The 20,587-nt window shown below is 46.9% G+C and overlaps 1 protein-coding gene and 1 long non-coding RNA gene across 5 annotated transcripts in view; one reads left to right on the forward strand and one right to left on the reverse strand.

Moving 5' to 3' along the window:
- The window catches only part of LOC123618196 (uncharacterized), a 34,111-nt gene extending 21,227 nt beyond the window's left edge, over nucleotides 1-12,884 (reverse strand). For 3 of the 4 annotated variants that reach the window (XR_006726591.2, XR_012499575.1, XR_006726592.2), the window contains exons 1-3: nucleotides 12,744-12,884; nucleotides 5,158-5,372; nucleotides 2,101-2,194 (exon numbers count right to left, since the gene is read on the reverse strand). This is a non-coding gene — a long non-coding RNA (uncharacterized LOC123618196). Of the gene's footprint in view, nucleotides 1-61; nucleotides 277-2,100; nucleotides 2,195-5,157; nucleotides 5,373-12,743 lie in introns of those variants that run through there. The other variant, XR_006726593.2, reaches the window with a different exon arrangement.
- A 366-nt stretch (nucleotides 12,885-13,250) lies between these two features.
- The window catches only part of MAP3K14 (mitogen-activated protein kinase kinase kinase 14), a 40,142-nt gene continuing 32,805 nt past the window's right edge, over nucleotides 13,251-20,587 (forward strand). The window contains exon 1 of the mRNA XM_010959492.3: nucleotides 13,251-13,371. The gene's annotated coding sequence lies outside the window, so the exon portion shown is untranslated. The remainder of the gene's footprint in view (nucleotides 13,372-20,587) is intronic.

The raw sequence follows: 20,587 nt of genomic DNA on the forward strand, positions 1-20,587 counted from the left end.
CTGATTCCAATTGTATCCATTGCTAAAAAGCCCACCCCACCCCGACCCCACTGGGGCTCCTGCTCCCTCCTCCTCCTTGCTCCTACTGAAACCCATCAGTCCTGTGGCCCAGGCTAGGTTAGATGCCTTCCAAGATGACAAGTACTGAATCATAAAAATGGTCGTGGGGTCAGGTGTTCCCTTCTGGGTAAAGGCCATGTTTTAAAGCTGGCCTTTGGGAGACAGTGGCCTCAGTTTGGTTGCCGGCTGCAGACCAGGTGGGCAGAGAGCTTGATCCTGGGTGGGAGGAGAACCTGACTTGTAGACTTTTTCCACCTCTCGTAGAGTAGGCAGCCACCCACCCTCCCGGCTCCCGGCTCCCGGAGGAAACCTGGAGCCGGTCTGCAGAGCTGACAGTGCCCAGGAGAGCCATCAGCCCAAGCTGTCTCTCTATCCGCCCTCTCCCTTCCCAGTGTCATCTCCTGTTAGTCAGAAGGCTCCTTGGCAGCCATGGGAAGCACACACACAAAGCAGAATTCCAGGAACTCCAGGCTGAGCCGACTCCTGGCTGTTTTCTCAGTTCCTTTTTGCTTCTTCTTAAAGGTCTCTGGTGCCAGGGCTCAGCCCCATGACCTTCCAGGCAGAATCCTGGTTGATTGTCTCTGTGCTGCTTCCTCCCCTCCCCCACAATTACACTTCTCTTCAGCAGCTTCTGAGAATCCTAGAAGGTCACACTGCTGAAAAGGACCATATATAGATAGCAAAAGAGGAAGCTGAGAGGTTCCAGCCCTCCTAGCTCCTCCACCTAGCTGGTTCCCACCTGCCAGGCTCTATCTCCCCAGCGTCACGAGCCTCCAGAAATGCAGCCACTAATTAGGCATCAAGTGGTATGGGACGCTGGAACAAGAACACCTTCACTGTTACGTGTCTGACCCTTTCTACAGGTGATGAAATAAAAAGGTTTACAGAAAAGGATAGGGGGGTTGCTGATAACATACAAAGCCTGGGATATGAAAGGAAGAGGCAGAGAGCTTCCCATCCCTCTCCAGCAGCACAGGAGGAGATGGAGATTTTTCTAGAAGGATGAAAACTATCTGGAGGGACTGCTAAACTGAGTGTCTGAATGCCAACTGATGGGAAGATTGAGTAGCGTGACTGCAGGCAAAAAGGAGGTGATCTGAATGGCTTTGGAGATTTTAGGAAGAGGCTTTTTGTAGCCTGTGGTTCATTCTGTGACTATGATGATGCAACACTTTTCGGCAAGTGTATGTAAGTGCTTATAACCCCCTTCCCCTCCTCTATGCCCATTCCCTCCCTCCGTGGAGCCACAGAGGAGAACCCTGGGTAGGAGGGACTCATCCTGCCTTCATGTGAAATGTCTATGCATTTATTTATTAATTTCTTTCTTCAGCAAAGATTTTCAAGCACCTGTTCCAGACCCTGATAAAACAACTGTCATCAGGTTGGGGGTATAGCTCAGTCATAGAACACATGCTTACTTAGCATGCACAAGGTCCTGGATTCAATCCTTAGTACCTCCATTAAAAAAAAAAATTGTAATCAAGGTAGATGCAGTATCTCCCCTCATGGAGTGTACAGTCCAATGGGGACAATTAAATGATGCCACAACAGTGTGGGATGAAGTGGTATGTGGGCAGAAAAAAGAGGGAACACTAAGGAAGCACAGATGAGGGGCCCATCAGTGAGACCTGAGTGTTAGGGAGGAAGTCAAGTCTAATGAAGCCCAGAGGGTGACAATGGCTTAATCAAATGACAAAACCTCAGACTCAGAGAGACTAATTTTCTCCAAGATCACACATCTAATGACGGTCACCAACTCAGTCCCATCTCTATAAACTGATTTTGTTTGAATCCTGACTTTGCCACTTTCTAGCTAAGTGCCCTCAGGTAAGTTACCTAACTTCTCTGTGCCTCAGTTTCCTCATTTGTAAAATAAAGAAATAAGAAAGAAATCTGCCTCATTGGGCCGCTTGGAAAAAGTAAATGCATTGGTACAGCAATTCTCAAAGGGTGGTCCAGGGACCACTGGGAGTCCCCAGGACTGTCTGGGGGTTCAAGAGGTCAAAACTACTTTCATAGTAATAGTAAAACATTACTTACCTTTATTGCCTTCCAGTGTTTTCCAGAGACCATATGATATGTGACATCACAACAGATTGCAGAAGATGTGTGAATTCAGCTATCTTCGATGAAACTAGACATTACAGGGAATTGCAAAAATATTTTTTAAAATGTCATCCTTTTCACGAAATATTTTTTATTTTGGAAAATAACGGTTATTTTCACAACTGATGTGATTTGGATTAACATGTAATGGGTTTGTTAGTGTTTTAAATGGATGCATAGTTTACATTTTTTCTCAATTTTAATTTCTAATACCTTAAATATTGATAAATATCCCAGCAATGGGCTGGAGTCACTGGCTTAGGAGAGCTGATTGTGCACATCTTTCTCCTTTCACATTCGGTTACGTCAGGTGGGAATCTTAAAATTGGCCACAGTGGAAGTACTTACACCATGGGAACTGGCAAGTACTACAAATCAGGATTTTTTTCTCCCACAGAGCCAGTTATTCAACATCACAGCACCAAATATTATCCACAGAAACAAAAGCTCTTTGGGGAGGGAGGGGGTCTTCAAAAACTTGAGTGAGCCAAAAAGTTTGAGAAGCACTGAGTTACTACTTTCAAAATGCTTAAATCGGTGCCTGGTACATGGTGGGTCCTTAGTAATTAATGATCAGCAGTTAATTTCCATCAGATCTCAAAACGCAAGGATTTAATCATTAATGCATGGCCTTATTTTTTTTGTTTCTCATTTTCCAAGCTCTCAGATGCTCCTTTGTGGCCCACAGCCCTGCTTGCCACCACCCCCAACCTCATCCCTCTTATCATCCTAGGTTCTCTGCCCCAGGGCCTCGAGGCACCGCCCACCCTCTGACCACAGCCCACAACCTCTGCCCATCTACTTGGCAGAAAGAGCTCATTTGTGAAATGTCAATTTGTTTATATTTGCAACCACCAAGCTAATTGTTTGTGTGTTTAGCTGACAAGCCGTGGGTGATTACAGTCCCACTAGTGGTTGTGGAGATCATTCAGAAGGTTTTGGCTTTGAGATCGCCACAAAGACTTACTTGGGTCTGATTATTTCATCATATTACACTTTAAAGAGCATTGTTTAGCAAGCCTCAAACAGATTATAAAAATTTGACTAAGGGTGCTGCATGAATGCCTCTGGCGGAGGCGTTTCCAAATATCTCCAGAGCCAGCAATGACAAAGAGGTTGGGGTATCTGGGGAATTCAAGTGAAAGAGATTTTCTGAGAGAATGCAAATCAGTAACAGTTCATCAAAAACAGAATGAAACAAACATTCACAATCAGAGAAGCTCAGTGAAATCTAACCATAAGAATTACCAAGTAAATTATAAATGATAAACAAGCTGCCTAGGAAGAAACATGGAGGCAAGGCCATTTCAATACCAAAGATGGGTGAGGAAACAAAAATCAACATCAAATACAGTATAAAGAGCCTCATCTCTTCTCCTGGCTTTGTTTCCATCAGTGATTTCCTAACCTCAGTCACTGGGATGTCACCTTCATGGGTTTTTGCCACCTCTGAATTCCCACCTATGTTATTTCTTTAACATTCTTCTCTAAATGGACTTACCTTTTTTTTTTTTTTTGAACTTAAATTATTTTGAAAGGAACCTTCATATTTTGACTGTAGGTGGAAAATCTATGTAAAACTAAATTCAATAAAAACCAAACATTACTATTAAACTCTAGCTAGACTCTGGGGCCTGCCAAAGAATCTAACCTGAGACCAACATTCTGGGTCTCAAAGAGATTAACAAGTATTAGAGAGCGGTAGTATTAAAGACATACTGGCACTAAAGTGAGACTTTCTCACCAAAGTGAGATTTCCTTCTTGACTTCATCAGAAGAGTTGAAAGGAAGTGTGACTCACTTCTAGGGATTTATCCTGTGGCTCTCCTCCACTGTGGAATGGCAGCTCTGTGATGCAAGGACTGGGTCGGTCATGCTCACTACTCTACGCCCCAACCCCCCGTGCCCAGAGTGGGCCTGGTGCGTAGCAGATGCTCAATAAACATTTGTTGAATCCATGGATTAATTAATATGAAAAATGAAATAGGTATAAGAATATTTACTGCAACAGTTCTTATAATAGGAAATGGTTAGAAACAGTAAGTCCATCTATAGGGGACCAGGTAACTTATACACCAGCCATATACAATGGAATAGGATGAGGCAGCTCAGTACCTACAATATGGAACTCACTGATATGGCAAGTGAAATAAACAAAGTACAGAGCTGTTGTGTAAAGCATGTTTCCATAAATTGTTTAAAAAGGGGCTGTATGAATTTATGCATTTGTAGATGCATAAAACATATCTGGAAAAATACCCAAGAAACTGTGTATTTTTGAATGGTTGCTTCAAAATCAGGGAATCTGGGGCCAGAGGTGGGAGAAACACACTCTTCTGAAATTTGTAGTAAGTGCACACATGAATTATTCAAGGAATAGACAAATCTGAAAAAAAAAGAACTGGAAACAGAAGAACTTTCTCAGCATGTGATCCAGTGTTGCTGGGAGCTATGGGCCACCACACACTGTCCAGTCACCACTGGGGAGTCATGTGCCCACTGTGGGTCTACAGGAAAGCTCTGCCCAGATGGCACAGATCTTGTGAAAGCACTCGCATCTCCACAGACTGACATCTGTTCTAATCTCTGAATCTTAACACCTGAGTTTTTCCCTCCACCTAATTTTTTGAGCATCTTTTATCTTAACTAGGTAAAATATATCTTGGTTCTGACTGGTTCATCAGTACAGGAGCCACTCAGTCCTTGGCTGACATTTCCAACATCTTCTCCAGTCCATTAAGTCACTCATCTCCTTCCATGGCTGTTCCCAGGCAAGGCTCCCTTTCTTGGGAAATAGGAGTGGCGTTCTCAGCTGACCTAGGCTACAGACCTGTCTTTCTCTACTGTTTCCATGTGTTACACAATCCCTCATAAGCATAAACTCATTATCCATCATATACTAGGTGCCTGACACAGTGTGATTTCATTCTGGGGCCATTTTTCACTGTTGGGAATTCTCAAGTTGGATAAATTTTATAAATCTTGCCATACCAGTCAATATTGCATCTAACAGAAAACCAACTGCAGTGACTTCATCAGGTACCCAGGAGCTGGAGGTCAGCAGTCCCTGGGAGGTGGGAAGTCCTTGGTTGTATGACGGTTCCACGAGGCCATCTGAGGCTCAAAGACCATCTAGCTTTCTGCTCTGCCATCAGGGAATGAAATTTTCATGCTTATGCTCAAACACTGGCTGCTACACCTCCAGGCTGAAGAAGGGCGATAAGACAAGGGACAAAAGACAAAAGGACATGTGTCAGCTGGGCTGGTCCTCCGTAGCAAGTTTTCCTAGAAGCCCCACCCAGAGACTTCATGTCCATCTCACTGGCCAGAATTCTGTCACCTGGCCATACTAGCTGCAAGGGAGTCCAGGAAGCATTTAAAATTGAGCAGTTACCACAGTGAACAAAATTAGAATTCTGATCTTAAAGAAGGATAGCAGGATACCCTGTGAGTGAAAGACATTATTTTAAGCTAATATTATGTTAGCTACCAGAATGCATAGTTTATCCACCCTGCTAGATAAGGGAAGGGAGGAAAGATGTATTTCATTCATTTTTATATCTTTCACACTTCTAGCATTGAATTCAAGTTGAATGAGAGACGTATTTGGTGGAACAGTTAGGGAGTAAGGTTAGATACCTAAGATAGAACCTGGGAAGCCACTAGGAACAGACTTCTGAAGTGATGGAGCCACAGCAGGTTCTTGATCTGAGGAATGGTTTTTGAGCCAATTCAGTTCAACACACATTTACCAAATACCAACTCACTGCATGGTGATTAAAAGCTGTCTCAGGGTGCTTGCTAAGTGTTAGAGAAGAGGCAGGCAATGAACTGGGAAATGCAGTGCTTTGAGAGAAAGCATTTCATCGGGGCCTTGAGGGAATGGGTGGGATTTGATGGTTAGAGGCAGGAGAGTCGCATTTCAGTCTGCAGGACAGCCTGTGGTCTGGATGCACAAGATGCTAGGAGGTTTGGGGCAATGGTAAGTAGTACAGAAGAGTGTCTGCTGGGAAGTTGTAAAAATTAGGAGCAAAAAAAGTTAAGTGGGGGCTGGACTGTGGGGGTCTTGAGAGCCAGATAACAAGCTTGTACTTTATCAGGAGACAATGGGGAGCCACTGAGAGTTTTGAGCAAGGAAGTAACAGAACAGAGTAGGAAGACTCAGAATGAAAATGACAGGAAGCAAGAGGAAACAGCAAGACATCACAAGGGCACTGGCAGAAAGGGGAGCCAAACGGAGGGCACAGACACAAAGGGCATTACAGAGAGAATCAACATGGCTGAAGGTGAGGTGGCAAGAGGAGGGAATGAAGACTCCTGAGGTTGATGGTGATGTCACCAGTAGAAAGAGGTGGGCAAGGAACAGGTTTGGAGGACCACGTAGAGTTGGAGATGACAGGTGGCTAGAGAGTGGAAATGCCCTACAGGCCCCTGGGAATTACAGTTTGGAGCTCAGGATCAAGGTCAGAGCTGAAGGTGTTAATTTGAAAGTCAATAGTCAAGAAGGATAATTGATGGGGCCAGACGCACCCCAGATACACTATAACCAAAGCTGACATTCCTCTTCTCCCAGAACCTGTCTCCTCCTATGACTTTTGACTTCAGCAGTATCATCCCAGACTCACTCCTCCCATCCTCCATCCACACCCTACCATCCAACTTATTTTCTCAATTCTGAATCTCTCTGTATTTTGCTAACCTGTCCTGGGTCCCCATCCCCTTGCCCTGCCCTAGTCTAGCCCTCCATGATATCTCACCTGGATTCAAAGCCCCCAAGCAGCCTCCCACTCTGTAGCCTGCTCCACCACCCCAAACCTTTCATAATGCAGACAGAAAAATGTTTCTAAAATTGCGTTCTAGGAATGTTATGTCTTTTCCCCAGCCTAGCCTACTAAATATGGCCTACAAGGCCCACCGCAATCCAGATCACAGCCTACAGGGCCAGACTGAGGCTCTCTTTCACCTCATCCCTCACATCCCACACCCAGTTCCCCAAATGTGCCTTGTTGTGCCCCTTGTCTCAATGGCTTTGCACATGTTATTCCTTCTACCTGAATGTTTTTCCTACCTCATTCATCTGGCTCACTGCTAGTGTGCTTGGCAGAAATTGGCTCAAGCACAACCTCCTCCAGGAAGCCTTCTTTGATCTCTTCTATGTGTTCTTACCTCACCCAGGACATTCTACCCTCCACATTATATTGCAACTTTGCCTGTCTCCTCTTTGAGGGCAGGCCTTATGACTCATTCATCTCTCTGTGTTACCAGGAGCCTAGTCAATGCCTGGCACACACTATGTTTAATGAATTAATGTTTACGGAATGACTGAATGAAGTCAGGACTGGATGAGAATTCCAAGGGAGAAAGTGCAGAGAAGTGGGGGGCTTAGGACTAAAACTTGGGGGTGTGCCTCAATCTTTGAGAATGGGAGAAGGAAACCGAAAGTAAAGTATCTGTGAAGCCTCAGGAAGAGATCGGGCAAGAGAATACCACTGACCTTTTTATTGTCTCCATAGTTTTACCTTTTCCAGAAATGTCATATAGTTGGAATCATACAGTATATAACCTTAGATTGTCTTCTTTCTCTTAGTAATACGCATTTAAGTCTTCTAAGTAATATGCATTAAAGTCTTTTCACGCTTGGTAGCTCATTTCATTTTAGCACTGAATAATATTTCATTGTCTGGATATATCACAATTTATTTATTTATTACTATGGAGACAGTAAAACTATCAGCGGCTGCCAGGGTTTGGGGGTGGCAGGATGGGAGAAGGAAAGAATGAATAGGCAGAGCACAAAGGAGTTTTAGGGTAATGAAAGTAGTCTGTATGATATTATAATGATGGATACATGTCATCATACATTTGTCCAAACCCACAGAATGTACAACAGCAAGGGTGAATCCTAATTTAAACTGTGGACTCTGGGTGATTATGATGTGTCAATGTAGGTTCATCAGTAGTAACCAAGGTGCCTCTCTGGTAGGGGATGTTGATAATGGGGGAGGCTATGCACGTGTGAGGGTGGGGAGTAGATGGAAAATCTCTGTACCTTCTGCTCAATTTTGCTGTGAACCTCAAAATGCTCTAAAAAAAAGTTGTCTTCAGAAAATGCCAGTGATTGCCAGGAATATTTCTCCTCTAACTCTCCTTCACCTTTCAGTCTCAGTTTAGTTCCCCAGGGAAGCCTTTTCTGAGCCCCCTCCACTAAGTTAGTCCCCCCTCATTCTCTTGCATCCCATATCTGTGACGGTCCTAGGCTACTGCCCTCCCATCCAGTCCTCATATTCCCTGCTTAGCACTGCAGCTGACTGACCTCTGCAGGTCCTGGGCCAATGAGAGGCTCTGGCAGGAGACCAGAGGGTGGAAGGTAGAAGGAAAGGATAATCTTTGCCTCAGTGGAAGTGGATTGTCTCTCCTCTGTGGTTCCACCTTCTTCCAAGTGACCCTGGCCCTCAGCCACTGATTATACTGCTTTGACCTCAAGTCCCTCCAACCCAAGGCTAATAGTGGATTTCTGGTTACCTCACCATCTTCTCCTGAGCTTCTCAGCTCTTCCATCCTCTGTGTAACCCACCCCTTGCATTAAATTTCATGTTTAAAAACTAAGAGTGAGTTCTGCTTCCTTGGTTGGGCCCTGCCTGATACAGTATGCCCTGTCCATCCTCTCATCATCCTCATCATGACTTAAGTCCTCATCTGTAGTCACTTGTTCAAAGTCTGCCCACCCACTAGATAGGAAGCTCCCTAAGGGCAGGGCAGGGCCTGGAGGGCCGGCACTCCCTCCCCAGGGCCTGATTGGTAGGTGCTCAGAGCATCACATCTGTGCCTGGCAGCAGGTGGAGCTGAGACAAAGTCATCTGAATCAAAAGCAATTAGTAAGTGTCACAGAGAGAGGGGCTGGTGGGCAGAAACCAGACTGCAGCAGGTACATGCAAGTGGGAGATGAACCAGACCCCAGGGGTACCAAGAAGTTTGGAGGCTGAGAGGGAAAAGAAGGTTATAGTGTAGGGGAAAGCCAGGACAGGGGAAGGGTTTTTTTTCTTTACTAGTCTGTTTTTAGGCTGGAGGAGACTTGACCACATTTGGAGGTTGAGAAGAAAAAGTTAAAGGGGAGGAGTTGAAGGGCAGGAGATGTGGGAACATTGAGGCTGGAACACATGATCCACCAGAAGTTTTGAGGATGGTGTCAAGAGACCAGAGGCAGGGAGGTGCGTTAGGAGGGGATAACCAATCAGGAAGTGAGAAGTATTGAGTCAAACCTTAACCCACAGCTCCCTAAGGCCAGGAAGGGTCTGAGAAAGGTATGCCCAGGACCTGCTCTTGGTAAGGTCATTTTTGCCCAGTGCTCCAGAGACCCCCACCCAGGCAGCTCCATCCTTTGTGGAGATGGGCAACTTTCTCCTCACCATGGCTCTTCCACTTGTCCCATAGCTCTGTGGTCCACCATGCCCCCTTTCACCTCCCCATGTGGAGCAGAATTGGTGAGGAGCAATCAGGATCCAGAATCCGCATGCAGTGGCATGCTGGTAAATGTTTAACCACCAGCTTGGGGGTAGGTAGCCCTGGTTTATACTGTTTGCCAATTTCCATGGTATAAACCCATGATGTCTGATTTCAAGCAACATGAGGTCCTGATCACAGGATAGGAAGAGAGCTCCAGCATATCACTGCCTGCATCCATTCCCTCTCCTGCCTCCCTGTTCCCTCCTTAAACCTCTGGACTGGGTGGCAGCAATGGGGCAGGTTCAAGCCCAGGAGGGCAGTGACAGCACCACAGCTGTAGCCTTGGCCAGGCCCCTCCTGGAGAAGGTAAAACTGCCTCTCCTTCAGGAACATCCACCCCCAACCCCCTCAAGTCATCTCTGATCTCAGCCTCACATCTGAGTTCTTCTCAAGCATAATTTCAGAATCGCATAAGAATCTGGGGCCTAAGATCCACAGACGCACAGATGAATCACTAGCCACTTTCTCACTAGACATGACTGGGTACCATGAACTGTGCTAAGTCAGTAAAAATCAGAATTTAATTTCCTTGCTTCCAAAGCAAACAGAAAAGGAGAAATGATCCAAGAATGGCATCCTCTCACTGATGCACAAAATTCATTCACTCTTCATCACTCTTCAACAGAAGTGAGCAATTCGCTCCTTGAAGCCCACAGTCTCTTTGCAGAGTCCTGTATGCAGGAGAACAGGAGCTCTGAGTCACACTTTGTTTGAATCCCAGGTCTTCTATTACAGCAAAGTGACCTTAGGCAAGTTAATTTTCTCTAAGCCTCAGTTTACTCATCTGTAAAATGGGGGTGATAATATTAGTACCTTTTCTATGAGGTTAGACTTCAGGGGTTCTCAACTGGGGGAAATTTTGCTCCCTTTGGGACATTTGTCAATATCTGAAGATATTTTTTATTGTTGCAACTGGGTGTAGGAGGATGGTGTTACTGGCAACTAGTGGGCAGAGGCCAGGAATACTCTTAAACATCTTAGAGTATGTAGTGACAGCCCCCCACAACAATTATCCAATCCAAAATGTTAAGAGTGCCAGGTTGGAAGACCCTGCACAGGACTGAATATTCAGAGATGTTACTACACATACTAAGCACTTAGAAATATCCAGTTTATTTTTCATAAGCTCTCAAAAAACAGAAGCTGCTATTCTTTTCAGAAGAGCACAGTCTTGCCCTTCCATTTCCAGACTTGAACCACTGGGGTGGGATGTGGAAATCTTTGATGGCTGAGAACCTAGCTCACTGCTCCAGGTGTGAGTCACCCTATAAATGTCAATTTATTTTATTTAAAGCAGAGCTGAGGCTGCACAAGTGACTCAGGGCTAGAAACTGTCTCAGGTTGTTGGCTGGGCTGGAAGGAAGTAATTTTGCCATGAAGCTCTCCTTCCAGAAGGTGCCAGCATTTCAAGGCTCAGAGACTCCACGTTGCTCAGACTGGGTGTTATGTTGTTTCTTACCTCACCCCACACACAGCGGAGCTTGAAAGGCCTGAGAAAAGTAGCTGAAACCACAAGGCCCTGCTGGTCCCAAATATCTTCCTCACTAACCTGTAGAGGTTTGTTTCCCTCCTGCAACCTGATGTGAAATTCCTTCTTGGGAGTTGTAACTTTGAGTCAACACGTTCACTCTCTCCCACTAATACACATTGTTAGTGGATAGATTTAAAGACAGAATCTTAATAGGGTGGGTGGGGTGTGCCAGGGACCCAGAGAAGTATCAAGGGAAGCTGGGTACATGGGCACTAATAGTAGTGAAGAAGGAATGGTGAAAGACAGAGAAGGCAAAGGTGAGCCAGGGGATGTCTGCAGACTCTGGCCCTGTGCCCACATCTTTCCTGAGAAGTGGTGTGCCCAGAGGCAAACAGGTGGTGGAAGAGGCAAGCCCTAAATCCAGGCTTGCTAATACTGACCTGTAACCCTCCCCATGAGTCACTGAAATGAAAACCCTGGGGTTGGAAGCAGTTTTAAGGGTCACCAGCTTCTTTCCTGCCCACCATCTCCCAAGCCAGTTAGTAGCACGGCCAGTTTATGCAACAGAGACTGTCCAGCTCCAAAGCATGGGCTCTACTGGGACCATAACCACAAATGCTTCAGTGGCCAGGCAGATGACAGAAGGTTAAGTGGTTGGGTGTAAGACAATGGCGGCAGGGGCAGTGAGGAACTGCAGGCTCTGCTCAAGTTCAAATTTAAAAAAAAAAATGGGCCAGCCAAAGAAAACTTATTTATGGCCTGAGTGAGTGGGTGAGGCCCTTAGATTGCAAGTTTTCTGTCTAAGTGAATTGTCTTCGGTATTCCCCCACAATGAAGATGTCTGTTGGGTGCAGATCTCCAGAAACAGGCTTTGGGCTATGAAGGACTGTCTGAAAAGTGATCCTGAGCAGGTTTTTTCTCTCCAACACTTCCAGAGATGGGGTAATCCTTACTTCCCCAGACAGCCCTGGATGGGGCCTGCCTAACTCTACTGCTAGGGCCACTTACCACACCTGCCTGCTGTAGACCACTGAGGAGGGTGGGGTACCCAGGTAGGAGCATATCTATTATTTTCCAAACTATTTTTTAAGTGTAGAATTTTTCTTTATTATAAATAAAATAAAAGCACACTGTGGAAACACTGGAAAATACGGAAAAGCAGAAGTTGGAAAAGAAAAAATATCCATACCTTTTCTAACCACTTCCCCCCTGCCCCCGCCCCAGACAAGCACTGTTGATACCTGGGTGCTTATTCCCCATCTCTGAAAGTGTTGGAGAAAAGACCTGCTCAGGACCACTCTTTCAAGTCCTTTTTTTTTTTTTTTAAATAAATAAAGCTCTAGTCTTCTTCCAGGCTCCGTAAGCTGTAAACCCCGTGAGGATATGCTTCACACCACGTTGCTTCCCCGGCTTTGGAAAGAGCCAGCTGTACCCTCTCACCAGACCTACCCAGGTCTGACCTGTGTAGGCCTTTAGCTCCCCAAGCTTCTCGGGGGCAAGCACTAGAAACTTTCTTATCCTCAGAGACTACAGCGCCAGGCTCACAGTAAGTACTCACTAAAAGTGTTTCTAACCTCCCCGTCGCCCCCCGCCGCACACACACCTGCCTCAGCCGCCACGGCCTCGAGCAAAGAGAAAGCACAGCCATACCCGGGAGAGACCGCGCCTCTCTGTCTCCTAGGTAACCAGGTCTGAGGCTGGGGAGTGCCCACGCATGCGCACAATCGCCCTTCCTTCCCGTAACCTCCAGAATTTAACCCGTAAGACTGCCAGAAGTCGAGCGCGCATGTGTAGTTAAACCAACACCCCGGCCGCCTCCGCCTTCTGTCAATCCCTTCTCCGCCCAGCAATCTCTTCTCTAAAAACACTGTCCGGAAATAGTGCCCTTTTCTGGAAACGAGGCCTCGTTAACCAATCGTTGCTTGGGGCAGTAGGATGGAACTGGCTGGGGTGAGCTGGCTCATTGGTTAGATTGTGGGAGTAGGCGGGGCCAAGAGTCTAGGTTCGGCCAAAGCAAGAAGGCGCGAAGCGAGGCAAATTTGCAGCCTCCGGCGGAGGCGTGGCCCCGGGGGCGGCCGGGAAGGCGATAAGGGGGCGGGGCCGAGGTGGGGCGGGGCGACCGTGGGCCGGACGATCGTGGGCCCAGAGAACCGCGGTCGGCTACCAGCGGCGGGAGATCGTTGCCGAGGGGAGCGCTGCACTCGCTGGTGGGGGAGATCGGCGCTCGGCCGGTAGGTGACTGGGCGGGACTCCGAGCTCCGGAGCGAGGGGCAGGGGGATGGGTCGCTCCTCAGTCCGGAGCTGGGCTGAGGCCTGGCCCGCCACCCCGGAATGGTGGGGGTGGGCGGCGCGGCGGGTCAGACCCACTAGCGCGCCGGCCCTCCGCCTTGGCGGCGGGCTGCCGGCTTGCCGTCACGCTCGCTGCCAGGGCCACGGTCGCACGCCGTGCTCACCCCGCACACCCGCAGGCCGCACGCTGGCCCGAAGCGCGCGCAGGGGCGCCCTGCTTCCCCTTCCCCAACACCCGCCTTCCCCCACGCTCTGCTGCCCCTACTGCCAGGCCTGCCCCTCAAGCTCCGTTCCCTGGTTGTCTCCCAGGATGGGAACTCAGCTTGGCACCGGGCAGAAGGTGCCTAATTGCCAAATGCGTCGGATCTCTCCCACCTGCCCGGGCAGTGAAACCCTCCGGCCTTCCCTAGGAAGTTCTCAGGTCACACCCCGAGCCTGGGAGGAGAGGCAGAGCCTGCCCTTGGCACCTGGGGAGCAGTGTTGGCCACTCGCAGCATCATCTTCCTTCCCCTGACCCCTCTGTAATTTTTCTGTCCGCTCCACTTAGGACTTTATCTGTTGGCTTAGATAACTATACCATCTTGGAAACCCGTCGTGGCCCTGGCAGCCTGCAACCACCCTGCACCAGGCAGAAAGAGGCTACTTGTACAGTGCCTGGGAACCTCCTTGGTGCTGGGTTACTTAAGAAAAAGCAGTTTTTTTCCTAACTGAAGTTAAAATGTTGCTTAGTCCTAAAGGGTGGACTGGGGAATGAGTGGAGAAGAGATACAGAAATCAGTGGTGTAAATGGCAAAATTAGTTTTGCTAACTGGAGCATAATGAACATGGGTTCCTTGATTGAGAACTCTAAAAGCAATTGAAATTAACTGATAAGAGGTGGGGCCTCATACAAAATAGCAGGCTGAAGTTTATTCCAGGAAAAATGTTGAAAACCCCTTGACTAGAAACATGGTCTTTCCGAAAGATTAGAGGGAGATAGTATCCGAGCATTAGTGGTGTGTTTTTTTTACTTAGTGTCTTCATACCTGTAACCTTTTTCCTTCAGATGTCTGTGTGGATAGGACAGTATTCTCCTGTTTTAGAGGTGAGACTCCTGAGGCAAGTATATGTGGGGAGAGGGTGGTGGGTAATAGATCTTGCCTAATGCCTCATAGCTAGGACTCAGGGTGAGGACTGGAGCCTGGGCCACTGGAGTCTTTCCTAGGCTCCTTCTCCTGGACTAGGACCACATTACAGGATTTAAATGTAGGACGGAGGGAGAAGCGTGTGGTGTGGTAGTGTTTATACTCTTAACATGAGAGGACAGGTGCTTGTCTTACTTACAAAGTGGTTGGATTTACTTTCGATGTTTCTTAAGTGATGTCAAAGTCAGTTCCTTTGGTGGAGCTATGCCAGACCTCTGAGTTTTTCAGACACCTTTAAGACATCCTCGTTTATTTTGAAGGGTGTGTTGAACTTCTCAGAAGGCCTCAAAATAAAAGTAGTCTCTGACTTTAATTTTAGAAATACATACCCAGGTATATGTTCCAGTACTTTTGTGAAATCGGACAACAATAAGCTGCCAAGCTTTAGGTCATCTTCTGACTGTTTTCAGAGTATAAGGAGCAATTCTGAAGGGGGTTTTTTGCCCCTGGTATTGTCTGTTAGAGTTTGTGGGAGCGGCACCACAGGCAGAGACCCTGCCAAATGAGCAAAATTAAACAAAAATGTCTGGTTGGCCATTTCGCCTCAACAGATGGAGGTTTGGTTCCTCATTTTGGTTCTTCTCTTGAACACTGACTCCATTGTGATCAGCTTAGAGTGTTTGTATATCATTTAATGTTGAGAAGCAGGCTTGCCCTGATTGGTTGTCCAGCTCCAGGCAACTGTTGTGATTTTTTTTTTTGGTGTGTGGTAACAGTTCATCCTGGCCATGTTCTAGTGAGAGATTCGTAGAGATGTGAAAGAGGTAAAACCTAATCTGGGGTTTTTTTCTTCGTTGTTGGCACCTTCTTAAGAATGTCCTATCACTTTGGCCTGTGAAGTCACTTTTAATTTGCTATTTTTTTTCCTGTCTCAATGGAAAGCACATGAGCTTTCCTAATGCCTGCCTTGATGAAGAGCTGAGAGATTCATGCTGATTGGCTTGACAGATGTTCTTTCTGGGAGGGCAGTTAAGAAATCTTAAAACCAAATTCATTCCTAAATTAAAAGTGTAAGTCCACTTGATACACAGAGAGGCAGCATCTTTGTACCAATGGCTTCCATCATCTCAGAGCTGTTTTTTTTTTCCTGGCAAAAGGTTAAAATGCAACTAAAATTCTGCTTTCATGATTAATAAGTCACTACCGCAGTTGTGTCTGATGCTTCCTGTTTGCTCCATTTTAGTATTTCAGTTAAACTGGAAACATCTGAGCTTTGTGGGCACTTTTGATGGCACCCCGTATGAAATTGGCGGGAAGGGGGATAATTCCCTGTCAGTGGATTTGGGGAGCTCTAAGGAGAAGCCCTCTGGCCTGTGCACACCAAGCTCTCTGGGCAGGGAAAGGAGTGGGAGTTGAGCATCTTCAAGGGGAGTTTAAAGTGATGCACGTGTGAAGGCTCACATTTACTTGATGATGCTGACTGAAACGTTGAAAGCAGTAGATTAGAAATGGAAGGCCAAACGTAGGGCAAATTGTGTAGTAGAACATTTCAGTTGAGCTGAGCGAGACATTGAAGTATGTTGAATTTGGGGTCTTTGGTTCTGGCCTTGTCCCACTACTTGAGTGACAGTGCAGAGACAAAGTCGCTTTTCCTCAGTGGCCGGTGTGCCCTTTTTTGTATTCTAGTTTAAAAGCTCCCCTTCCTTTCTTGCTATTTTATAACCTTAAATCTCTTATCCTTCTGATGTAAATCCCTTGAAGTTATATAGCATCAAGAGTAATAATACTTGGTAGTAGCCTTTTTTTCTATTTTCTCACAATACTCCTGTAAAGAAAGGCAGCAACAAAGATCATGAGTGTGAGCCCTGGTAAGGAGAAATAAAGTGGATGAGATTACTCAGAAAATCAGTGTCATGCCCAGAATCTAAACCCACGTTTCTTGACATCTAGTTCACTGCTTTTTCTACTAACTTACTCATGAAAGGGTGTTGTTTTTTTCCTAAAACATGTCACTGTTGCATGTAACTAAACCAGGGTAAGTGCTTAATAATAGCTGCTTATCCATCTATTTATGTTAACAGTGTTAATTAATATTAATAAGTGTTAACAATTATTTATCAGTTGATATTTATTATCTATAATAATTATTAATAAAAGTCTGAGAGATGAACAGCACATCCTCTGGGCAAGTCTTCTTATCCCCATTTTACAAATGCAGCAGAAGTTAAAGCCCAGTGTTCAAGTGATTTGAAGAGTAAGCTCATGGTGTCTCCATGTCAAATGTGGGGGTTTAGGCTGTAGGGTCAGATAGACGTGGGTCAGTCAGGTCCAGGTCTACCTGTGTGACCTCTGGCAAATCACTTCACTTCTCTAAGCATCAGGTGCCTCGTCTGAAAATACTTCGTGGTGTTGTTTTGAGTAGAAAATGAGAGAATATATGTAAAATTCTGAGCTCAGTGCCTAGCATTTAATAAGCCCCAGGACACGATGGCTGTAAATGTTGGTGGTGGTAGAAGTAATCACAGTACTAGTAGTTGCCGATTACCACTTTGACTAGACTTGTTTTCTGTAAGATGATGTCAGAAAGGGTCTGACTGCCTGACAGGCAGAGTCATTTTCTCAGCAGAACCTCCAGGGGAGCATTGCTTCTGTTGAGAGGTTTTAGCTATTAGGTTCTCCCCGTCTTACACTAAACACCATCCTCACTGGCCTCCAAGTGAGCCTGAAACTGCCCTGGCTCTGCCTGGTCAGAGTTGGTGAACCTACACCTTGCGCACCCTCCGCCCTCCCAGGACTGTGAGTGAGAGGCAGAGCTAGCCTTGCCAGGGCTCTCCTGTGTCCCCCATGTGTTGAAGTGAGTCCCAGCCTGAACTCTGGAGGGGAGAAAAGGGAAAATACTGTGTAGAATGAAGTCAACAAGGACTTACTCTTCTTTGTTTAGGAGACTAGAGGGGAAATCTGGGTTCTGTGGGGCAGGGTTCCCACCACCATGTGGCACCCTCAGCTCACCGCCCTTTCCTCTTAGAATATGTCTTTGTCACCTTCTTGCCAGTACCAGGTCTAGGGGCCCTGGATCCGCACTCAGGGACTTGCAGATTTCACTTTAAATCACCCAAGGAAAAAAAAAAAACAGTTTCACATTACATTTTAAATTCTTTTCTTCCCTTTCTTAATACAAAACAAAAATATAGGCTCCCACCAGACTGACGTTCCCTTTAAATAACATTTTGTTTTCTCTTGGGGAAGCTGTCTTCATGGCCAGAGAGTCATTTCTAAAGTGAACCTAGTTTTTAGAAAAAATAGATCACCGGATGTCAAGCCTCGTGTGGAGCTCGGTTCAGATGAAAATGAAACCAGCAGGCCTGGAACGGCAGCTCCACACTTGACTTCAGGCTGGAGGTGAGAGGCAGAGTGTGTCTGAACCCAGCTCAACAACTGGTTGGCCCCACAGACTGCATTTGATAGGTGCCTTAGTCATTTTCCAGGCAGCTTTACTTAGGTGAGCAGAGCACTTTCTCTGGAAGGTGAGTCACTGTTGCAGGGGTGTAGGTGACAGGCGATTTATTCCCCAGCACAGTCGCAGGGGAAGTCTCAAGCAGACCTTGTTGAGAGTCCTCTGCCAAAGATCATGTCATTTCAGTCTAAGGCCTTTGGGGGCAGGGATAAAGAAGCAAATGGGAGGGTCCAGGGCTTGCCGACTAACAATGATGGATCCTCTAGCGGGGGAGTGGGGTGTCATGTGAACTGGGCACGGAGCCCAGATCAGCAGTGTCACTGCACTCTTGCATCCAGCCACCTTGAGGGTGGAAAATGGCCCACTTCCAGTGATAGTCGACAAAGAAGCAGGAGGGGACCTTTGGCTTTGGGGAGCCGGGAGACCCCTCGGCAAAAATCAGAGAAATACCATACTTTGGTGTGAAGGACCTTTTGGGGAAGCCTTCCCTACGTGTCTTCCTTTTTGCCACCTGAGTTGGAAGCTCTGAAGAACTCCAGTGATAAGAAGGCTAGATTTGATCCTGGATTTCAGGAAACTTCGGAATTGCGAGCCTGCCACACTTTTAGAGCCAGTGTTTGCACTCGGAAGCAGCAGAGGGAACTCCTGGGCCACCCCTTCCACCTAGTTTCTGGTTGCTGTGCCTTCTGCTGACCCTCTTACCACTAAAGCTGCGACCAGGTGTGCATCAAGGCAAAGAGTTTGTTCAGAATGTCTGTTCTAGACCGGTGCGGTTGGCGTTGAGCTGCTGATGGTCAGGGACATCTCTAAGCAATATACAGGATCGCCCCAGCAGATGGGCTTGACTTTATTGAAGCCACAGGGGAAGAGCTAGTACTACCTTGTTTCCTTTGTCTGTCACAGACTTCTCTCCAGTCCCCTACCCACACCTCATCCATCTAGACTAGCCAGCAGTCACTGTGGGTGGGCATGGCTAAGTGACCTGAGGCCTTAACCGCTCTGTCAAGAAAGAGCTATTTGAGTTACAGCCTGGAAATGATCATTGCCGTTTGTGTCCTCCTCTACTTAACAAAAGAGAAAATGGTGACCCAAGGAAGTTGAGTGAGTTGCCCAAGGCCACACAGTTAGTTAATTGCAGAATCTGAACTAAAGTCCCTGCTCTTTTCACTGGCTCTTTTCACTGTGCTTTGCTGCCGCTGAACAAAGGAACTACTCCTGGAGCGGGAATTGTTTTAGCTAGCTCCTCCATATCCCCACCCAACTCCATCACTCTCAGCCTTTCTTCAAGCTCTGCCAGACCTAGGGAGGGGGAAGCCAGAGCAGCAGCTGCTCTGACTCTAAGAAAAAGTAAACAGAAAGCTATTTATTTGACGCTCTCTTGTACCATGAGGTTCGTGTAACCAAAAGGAGGTAAAGGTTGATAAGAAAATACAATTCTGGGCAGGGTTACCCGGAAGTCTCAAAGGTTGCCTACACTTGTAGGGCACCGTCCTACCTCACCAGGCAGTATCTTAGCCAAAGTGGAAATTCAGGAACTGCAAATGATTGATTGTGAGGCTACAAGCCCACTGGGCACCAAGAAGCTCTTCTGCATCTTTCTCCCATCAGGTTGCCCATGGCATGCAGGGGGCCAGAAGACCCAGAATAGTTGGGCGTCATTCCAGCTGGATCTATCCAGCTCCTCTCAGCAAAGAGGCTCTTTCTTGTAGGCAGGGCTTGATGTCATATCTGGATGGTGACCCCTGAGGGTGCAAAGAGCTCTTATATCTGAGAGCCACCACCCAGCTTCTGCTGACATCAGCATTTCCCTTTACCAGCCCAGAATTAGTCTTCTGGTCAATACTAGGGCTAGCTAGGGGCCTTGGGAGGAAGGGGGTTTTGCCAGCCTCTAATGAGGATGCTGTTGCCAATTAAGATTTGAAATAGACTCCTTTGGACCAGGAAGTTGGTTAGATGAACCAGGCAACTTGAGCCAATGCTCAACAGTCCCAACCCAAAGATGCTGTACTTTGAGAGGCAGGAACAGCTTTACAGAGATAAATGTAAAAGGCAGAGATATACATACCACCTCCCATCTAGCATGTATATGCAAATCTGAGCCCAGATCCATATTGTCCACTTCAGAAAGGTCATCTTCTCAAGGAACTGGAAATCATTTGGGTCTCCGGGCAGCATTTAGGAGAGGGGACGACAAAGGTGGCTTAGTAGCTGGCTTGCATGACACCTTCTTGCTAGGGTGCAGTCAGAATACAGCCCCCAAGCTGTGACCCCTTGTGCACGGAGCTGGCTTTGTTCCCTCCAGCTTACCAGGTAACTGGACCATCTGGACATTCATTTCCCAGGCCAGCCGGGCTCTCAGCCCATTGGCACTCTGTCTCTCAGGAGTAAATCAGGCATCCTTTCCCCCGATGAATATTCGCCACGTGGATCAAGCGTGCAGGCTCTAGTAGGTGCCAGCATCTGAAACAAGGACAGCTGAGGTGCTGCCCCTTGATGAGCTCGCCAGGGCAGCAGGAAGATGGACATGGAAGCAGACACGTTCCAGGTGCCAAGTCGTGAACCATGACTGTGGGAGCTGGA

This window comes from Camelus bactrianus, chromosome 16, assembly GCF_048773025.1.
Source record: "Camelus bactrianus isolate YW-2024 breed Bactrian camel chromosome 16, ASM4877302v1, whole genome shotgun sequence".
NCBI lineage: Eukaryota > Metazoa > Chordata > Mammalia > Artiodactyla > Camelidae > Camelus > Camelus bactrianus.